The following is an 8,039-nucleotide window of genomic DNA, read 5'->3' as shown; positions in this document are numbered from 1 at the left end:
TCGCGCTTATCGCGCTGGTACTGTCAGTATTTAATTAATTAAATGACATACACGCTCGAGCAAAAAAAAAAGAAAGAGATTATCGTTCCAACAATCTGATCTATATCACACGTGTCAACTGGTCCTGCATAATTGTCACAAAACGTGACAATAATAATAAACTGATTCGCTCATATTTAACACGTTTATGGTTAATAATAACCACGCGATTTGATCGTCAAGATAAAAATGTGCGAATTCAATTTTGATTTAAATTTCCGTTCGATTACCTGTATTTAACTCAGTAATGTTTCCAGGATCACCATTCATACAGTTGTTGTAAGCTATATCACTGTTGCAAACATGAATGTAGCAAAGAAAATCAGAAGATCGGTGCATAAAACTATACGAAAGATTCGAAGACAGCAAACCGCAAATGCAAGTGGATCTGAACAGCTATTGGAACCAAAAGATGGAAAATTAGCGATCCTAAAGAAATTTCTTGCTGATACTTTAAAGAGAAAAAAATCTCACCGACGGTACGAAAATCCCTTCAAACGATTGGAAACAGACACTGAAATAAACGTTGATAAAATATCTGCATGTACAGAAAGCAGTCCGAAAATGCACCAGAATTCTTATACACAAAGCGAGCATAAATCCAATACAGAAATTGGTGACGTCACGACCGGAATCATTATGTCGGACTTCAATACGGCGACGCCAAAACGCCCAACGAAGATGACGTGTCGTCGGATTATATGCTATGACATGGGAACGCCGACGGAGCGACGTGGATCTATCAGATGCCGACTAGCCGACGGTTATTCAGATGTAAAGATAAAACAGTCGCATTCTACCACCAGACGCCGGAGTGGGAACTCGAACATCACCCCCATCGGCATCAGAATCAGGAAGACCCCGCATACAAAACACGGACAAAGGTCAAGATCATGTTGCTGTCGCCGAAGATCCTGCTTGAGAAAGCAAACTTCCAATCCAAGATCTGACCGGCACCGACCAAGTTTGCAGAAGGACATATCGGAAGAATCGGATGTCTTTGCGATCGACACACATAATTCTATCCTAGACAAAGGTTTTCTGCAGCATGAAAGCCGCATCTTTGACGACAGGCGTCGCTCCATCATTGACGTCTTAAACATTGGGTATATTGCTGTCGACGGCAGCCTTGTCCTGTCCGACGAAATCATTTCGACAAGATGCTTCACGAGGTTGAGCACCGAGGTTTATTCAAATGCATCAAAGCTCGAATGCAGTTCTCCCGTCGACGGTGGTTGCACTGCGAGCGCTCACGTTTCCGACGAACTTGACGGGACAATGAATGGAGAATTCACTGCCGGTGCCAATGGTAGATTCGTCTGTGGATACATGCGCGAGTTATGTGACGTCACCATCGACAGATGTGAATTTGAGACAATAGCCAGTGACGTTAGCAGTGACGTCAGCAGTTTTGAAGGGACCGGACACGTAACAATGAGGGGCATTGTATTTGTTTGATTTGTTGATTTATCGTTCAGTAGTATTTAGTGCTAGTAAGCTTACATATACATATGAAGCTTGTATATATTTAACATAAAGTACATGTATACCGATTGTTGCAATATTACAAATGCCAGACATATGAGAAGCGTTCTGAGAAAACGTGGCATAATGCATGTGCTTAAAGGGTCATCCCATATTAGCCTGTGTAGTCCGCATAAGCTAATCAGGGACAACACTTTCCGCTTTTATGACATTTTTCGTTTAAATGAAGTCTATTCTTAGCAAAAATCCAATTGAGGCGGACAGTGCCGTCCCTGATTAGCCTGTGCGGACTGGGATGGCACTTTACGCACATGCATTAAGTCCCGTTTTCTCAGAACGCGACTCATATGAGCATCTGTGATGCTACATTTATGTATGTATGTTTGTTAGTTTAATAAATACAGAAAGATATATGTCCTTTTAACCGTATTGTTTGTTAATGCTCGACTTGTAGACAATATTCTTATCTGAAATTAGAAAATTACGGAATCCGGATAGTGCCATCTATAATATCGCCCTTCTCTCATCAAGGGCGACACACGCACGAAGCGATACACGATATTTTGCGCGACATGGGAGGAGAAGTTATTTTACGGATCAATGTATATATTTTTGTTTTAAGAATATCTTGCAAAGTGGTGATTATTTGTGTAAATTAGTGTAAATAAGTACTGCATTTGTGTCTATTACATTTATTACAGCATTTATTGCCAATAATGCAAAGCTTATTGTTTAAATTAATAACTGATCCACAACTGATCACAGGCGAAAGATCACAGGGACTGGGCAAATACGCGAAACTTTCTGGTTTTGTATAAAAACAAAACATAATCAAAATGTATTTATTTTGTGGTTTTTCAAATGTGCTTATTTAGTGGAGAATCAAAGTAGTACAATATTTGACGAGCAAGCAAGTTTATTGGAAAGCGTAGTGGTACGAAAACGTACAATGTATTAGTTTATTAAAAGACATATAATAACGATCGCTTTACACAACTTCACCAAATAGCAGTACCGTACATAAACGATGTCAGCCGGAATAGCTCAATTGGGAGAGCGTTAGACTGAAGTTGTTTACGCAACATTCATCTCAAGGCCCCCGGTTCAATCTCAGGTTACGGCACGAACGGAACAGTTCGGCGGCTGATATTTTTTCAGTTAGGTTAATAAATATAATAAAGATTTATTTTATGTAGACATTTTAAAATTGGACATTTTTATTAAAATTAATGAATGCCGCGTGGTGACAACGTTTATTAAAATTTCTTACATCACTTAAATATCTTATAAAAATACACGTGTTTTTATATTAACAAATAAATGCAAACAACACATCTATTATCCATGTATTTTTATGGTTGTCTATCATAGGCCCTAAGTAATATCCCTACCACATATAGAGCGCGAAGCGCGACACGTATTATTGATTGTAACAATGAGTTGCGATGAAGGAAGCAGCCGCTTATCAAGGAGAAGCTGTGTCCCAGCAACCCGTTTTCCTAGAGTCAAGCACTCCTCGGAGTTTTTTTAAGAACCACATATTTTTTTAGAGCGCGAAGCGCGACACGTATCCAGGTGGTATGGGCCCTTAAGCATTTTCCGACCATTACGTCCATAGTTATCTTCCTTAGAATTTAAGAAATTTTAAAATCGTTGTTCGAAGTCCGATATTTTCATCCGATTGTTCCCAAACTTACACAGGTTTTTTTTACAATGAGGACCCAACCCAAACTCTATATGAGCAATATCGGACCATAAGTCCAGAATTATGTCTATTTGAATTGTAAAATAAAAGTGAAAAACTGCTTGGTTAGGTGATTATGTTAACATTATTCATCATATCCTTTCCAAACTTACAGTGTCTTCATATCAATGAGCATTTTTACCTCATTTAAAATAAGAAACATCGGGACAGTCCAGGATTTTTTTCTATAAAATTTGACAAAATAAACAATTTCCACTTGTTTAAAAGATTTCACAACTTTCGTCTGAATCTTTCCAAACTTGTTAAGTGTTTTTCTATCAGAATTACTCGAACCCTATTGAAAATGAAGAATATCGGAGCAATAAATCTATTATGATCTTTTACTAAATTTCAAAGTATTGTGAAATGCAGATTCTTTATGCAAATTACAGTTTTCATTCATTTTTAAAAAAACTATTTTACAGTGTTTTCATATCAATGAGTACTCAACCCCTATCGTAATTGAGCAACGTAAGAATAAGTTTAGAATCATCTCCCCTTGAAGTTGCAAAATATAAAATTACGCTTACAAGATGAAGCAGATTTTTTAAAACCTACACAGTTCTGTTCCATTAATGAAAACTGCACACGGATGCCAGTAAAACAGGAAACCAATGTAAATAAAATGAACTATGAAATATTTTGGGGTTAAAACACAAAATCATAGATTATGGTTATTTGGGGGATATAACACAACATCATAAATAATGGTTATTTGGGGGTTATAACACAAAATTATAGATAATGGTTATACCAGTATCTTTTTCTATTTTGTTTAATATAATCGGCCAATATATTAATATTTACAGTAGAAAAAAATCGTTCCATGTAACTTCATTGAGTGCCTTTTACACTGAAATTCCCGATGCCCTTTGATGCTTTGCATCAATAGTTAAATTGTATTGTCCCTGAAAAACAAGGGGATTAGCGCTCGTCAGTGGAGATATGTCCCTACGCAATGTTTTCTTTATTCCTTGTACACACATCCCACATCAGTCAATCTAAATGCTCCATCTATAGATGGTTGATGTAACACGTCTTTTGATTAGCTAAGGAAAGAGAAGCAGCGAATGGAAGCAACTGATACAGGCGGTTGAAAAACAAATCATGTTGGGAGCAATTAGCGAGGTGAAATTGACAATCGTCATTTTTTAAGTAAGTTTCTTTGTCATTGTCCAAGGCCCATAACTTCGCAAAAAACAAATGGACCGGAACGAAACTTATACTTAATCTGTAAGTTATGTAGGTAGACTCACACACCAAATATCAGGTCAATAACTTAAAGCGTTTTGAATGAAAGTGGGGAAAATGAAATGCCGGACGGACAGATGGACGGAGAGTCCAACTGCTATATGCCACCCTACCGGGGGCATCAAAACCATCTCAATACCAAAAAGAGTTGCGTAAAAACCTTCGAAAAACGGTTCTGTAGAGAACATTTCAATTCCAAGGCCCATAACTAAGCAAAAATCAACGGACCAGAACGAATTTCACACTTCATCTGTAGGTCATGTAGGTAGACTCATACCAAAAAAGCTCAATATCTTAAAGCGTTGCGTAAAAAAAACACTCCGGAAAACGGTTATTATATAGAACATTAATAAGTTCAATACACTGTATGAGTTGTAGACGATTGGGATGGTTTATTTGTGTTGACGATGGTGAATGTAAAAATGCGTAGTAGATGATAAACATTTTATTAGGAATTGACTTAAAACATTAGAAGAGGTTTGAATTCAAAGAGAATATGCTATTCTGGTTATGCGTCAGTCATACTTTACGATACATTTCTTAATAAAGGTGTTTGATTTTCAAAGTGTGCTTTCCTTCTTCACCAAACATCATAAATTTCTGAAATATAAAGCTTTAAAGAGGCCTTTGTCACGTTTTGGTAAATTGACAGAATTGAAACAAATTGTTTTAAATTAGCACATTTTCGTTTTAGTTATGATATTTGTTAGGAAACAGTAATACTGAACTTTTACCCTGCTCTAAAACAGCCATTATATGTGGACGATTTAAAAACCTGAAAACTATAACGCGTTGCAACGCGAAACGATGGAATAATTTGGAGAGTTCTGTTGTTGTCAGTTGTTGTCGCTATATTTTGTAAAACTACGAGGATTGCTTATATAAAGTATAATATACATCCTTCATTGAATGAACACGGATGGCCGAGTGGTCTAAGTGTCAGATCGTGAGATCTGTCAGATAAACCGGAAATCTGACGATTCTCACAGTACCCCCGTGAGATTGCTCAGATCAGTCGCCGTGAAAAATGTCAGATTGATGAAAAATAATATTTTACGAATGGTTGTTTATATTCAACTTCATTTCGCGTTTTAACACTTTGCAGTTATTTTCGGACATCTTTTTTTCGGACGTTGAACGTAAAGACGTTGTTCACAACAAAGATATCAAAACAGTAGTTCTATCACCATGCAAACATTTGATTTTTTGAACGATGTTCGTTTCAAATGTTATATATATCGATGATGTACATGCATTATGTTGTAAATAAATAGGTTAATGTGTACTTTATGGTGTTGCAGTGTTTTAATAGAAATATATAACATTGATTTAAGAAAATATTTTCAGAATATATATATATATATATATATATTATTTCAGATAAAAAATGTTAAAAAATGATTATAAACAAAATTCAATTCCAGAAATGTATAATCCTAAACGCTGTTTTTATCATTATTTTAGCTAATTCACATGTACACTCTCAATTCAAGAAAATTATTGTATTATAATATATTTCATACAATCAAAGTTACCACTATCATCATTTGTTTAGTCTGTCAATAAGCTCCATTGGACATTGTCGGTTTTGCTTGGGTACTGTTTAAAAGTACCCCGGGTACTCTTACGTATACTTAACTGTACCCCGGGTACACTAAATATACTAAAATGTACCGTCTGCCTGTCTGTCAGTGCAGTCTCTCACAAACTTTTCAGGGCTTCTTCTCAGAAACTCAATATAAGTTTTCAACATGAAACTTTATGTGTGTATAAATATTGCTGAGGAGAGGTGCCATGCACAAGAACCATAACCCATCGCTTTCTGAAATAAGAGTTATTGCTCTTTGTTGTTTTGGTATGATGTTATTAGCGCTATATCTCAGATACTATACAAGATTTTAACATGAAACTTCATGGATGTATAATTATCAATGCACAAGAGCCATAATCGTTTACTTTCTTACATAACGGTTATTGCCCTTTCTTGTTATTGTTTTTGTATGATGTAACTTTTCAGGGCTATATCTCATAAATAGAACCATAACCCTTCACTTTATATAATCAGAGTTATTGCCCATTGTTTTTTTATGTTGTAACTTTTAAATAAGTGAGAAAGGGTACAACCCTTCAAATAAACTTTTCTGTAAGTTCTGCATCCATCAATATTCAAAATTTATTTTGCGGGGGATATCAATTTAATGAATTTGCTTGTTATTATTAGTCTTAAGGTTGAAATGGACTTAACATTTTAAATAGCATTGATAATATAAGACACAACAGACTCATCAGTCATCAGTATTATGTTTGCATAATATTCTTAAGTCGTTTACTGACCTAGGTAAAAAAATAGGTGAAGTTTATCACCTTTCGAGGTGGTCTAAAAGTCCTCACCGCCTAGTAGATAAGTCTACAAAGTATTTTAAAACCGGTTCATGAACATGAAATAATAAGTCATTTCCGCCATCGATATTATTTATTTTAAGTCAATATGTTCTTGGAATCTTAAAGCACTTATTGAAAAATACATCACCACACAAATAAATATTTAGGTCAATTGTGATTCTGTCAAGCAATGATTATCATATCAATTATTATCTCCAGAGTTTGTTTTTTCTGGCACTTATCATAATCTTACCATCTGCATTATTTTTGCCAAACAGTTGGTTTTGCGATTTGAGCACCACAATCATCAATATTTTGTGTGTGGATAAGATGTTATAAAAAAATTAGAATTTATTTATAGAACCTTTAAGTTTCATTGTGCTGTACTTGTTTAGGAGATGTGTAATACCAACTGGCTACTTCTGTTTTCAGAAATAAAAGGCACAGAAGGATTTAATTAATATTTTGTGGAGTTCTCACATTAATCAAGCCCAAAGCACTTCCTGCTACAAAAACATATTTTCGAGCAACAACACATATTGATAATATACTATTGGTTTATTAAGACATCAACAATAATCAACATGTATGCATGAGCACATATAGTAATTATGATTCATATAAATTAATAAATGTTACAGTTGTCTGTACCCGAATAACATGGTGTTATTAATACTTCATTATGTACATTGATGATTTTTTTATATCCTCTGATTATCCATTATTAACTGGTCAAAATGAGAAATGCATTTCTAATTGAATCACATTTTATTAAAACCATCATTTTGAATAGAAATTACACATGCAGTTACAACCAGCTGCAAACAAATTTTTGTTTCTTACATGATTCCTGATTTGTGTGAAGGATAGGAAACTACACACATAGTGAATGAAATATTATCAATGTGCACTTATCAACATTTGTCTTTGATTTAATATATGTTGAATAATGCATACTTTTTAACATGAAAATCTCAATTTCCAACAAAACACTAAATTAAAAGTTACAGGAAGGTGGTAAAAAATACATAAATTCAGTTACAAAGCAATGAATTGAAAAATATCTGTACATTCAAGTTAACTATAAAACATGGCATCACCTTAAAATCAGTATCAATATCACCTAAAATCTGCAAAT

The sequence above is a fragment of the Dreissena polymorpha genome, chromosome 6, assembly GCF_020536995.1.
Source record: "Dreissena polymorpha isolate Duluth1 chromosome 6, UMN_Dpol_1.0, whole genome shotgun sequence".
Taxonomy (NCBI): domain Eukaryota; kingdom Metazoa; phylum Mollusca; class Bivalvia; order Myida; family Dreissenidae; genus Dreissena; species Dreissena polymorpha.
The sequence above is the reverse complement of the archived record's forward strand: the minus strand, read 5'-3'. Positions refer to the sequence as shown.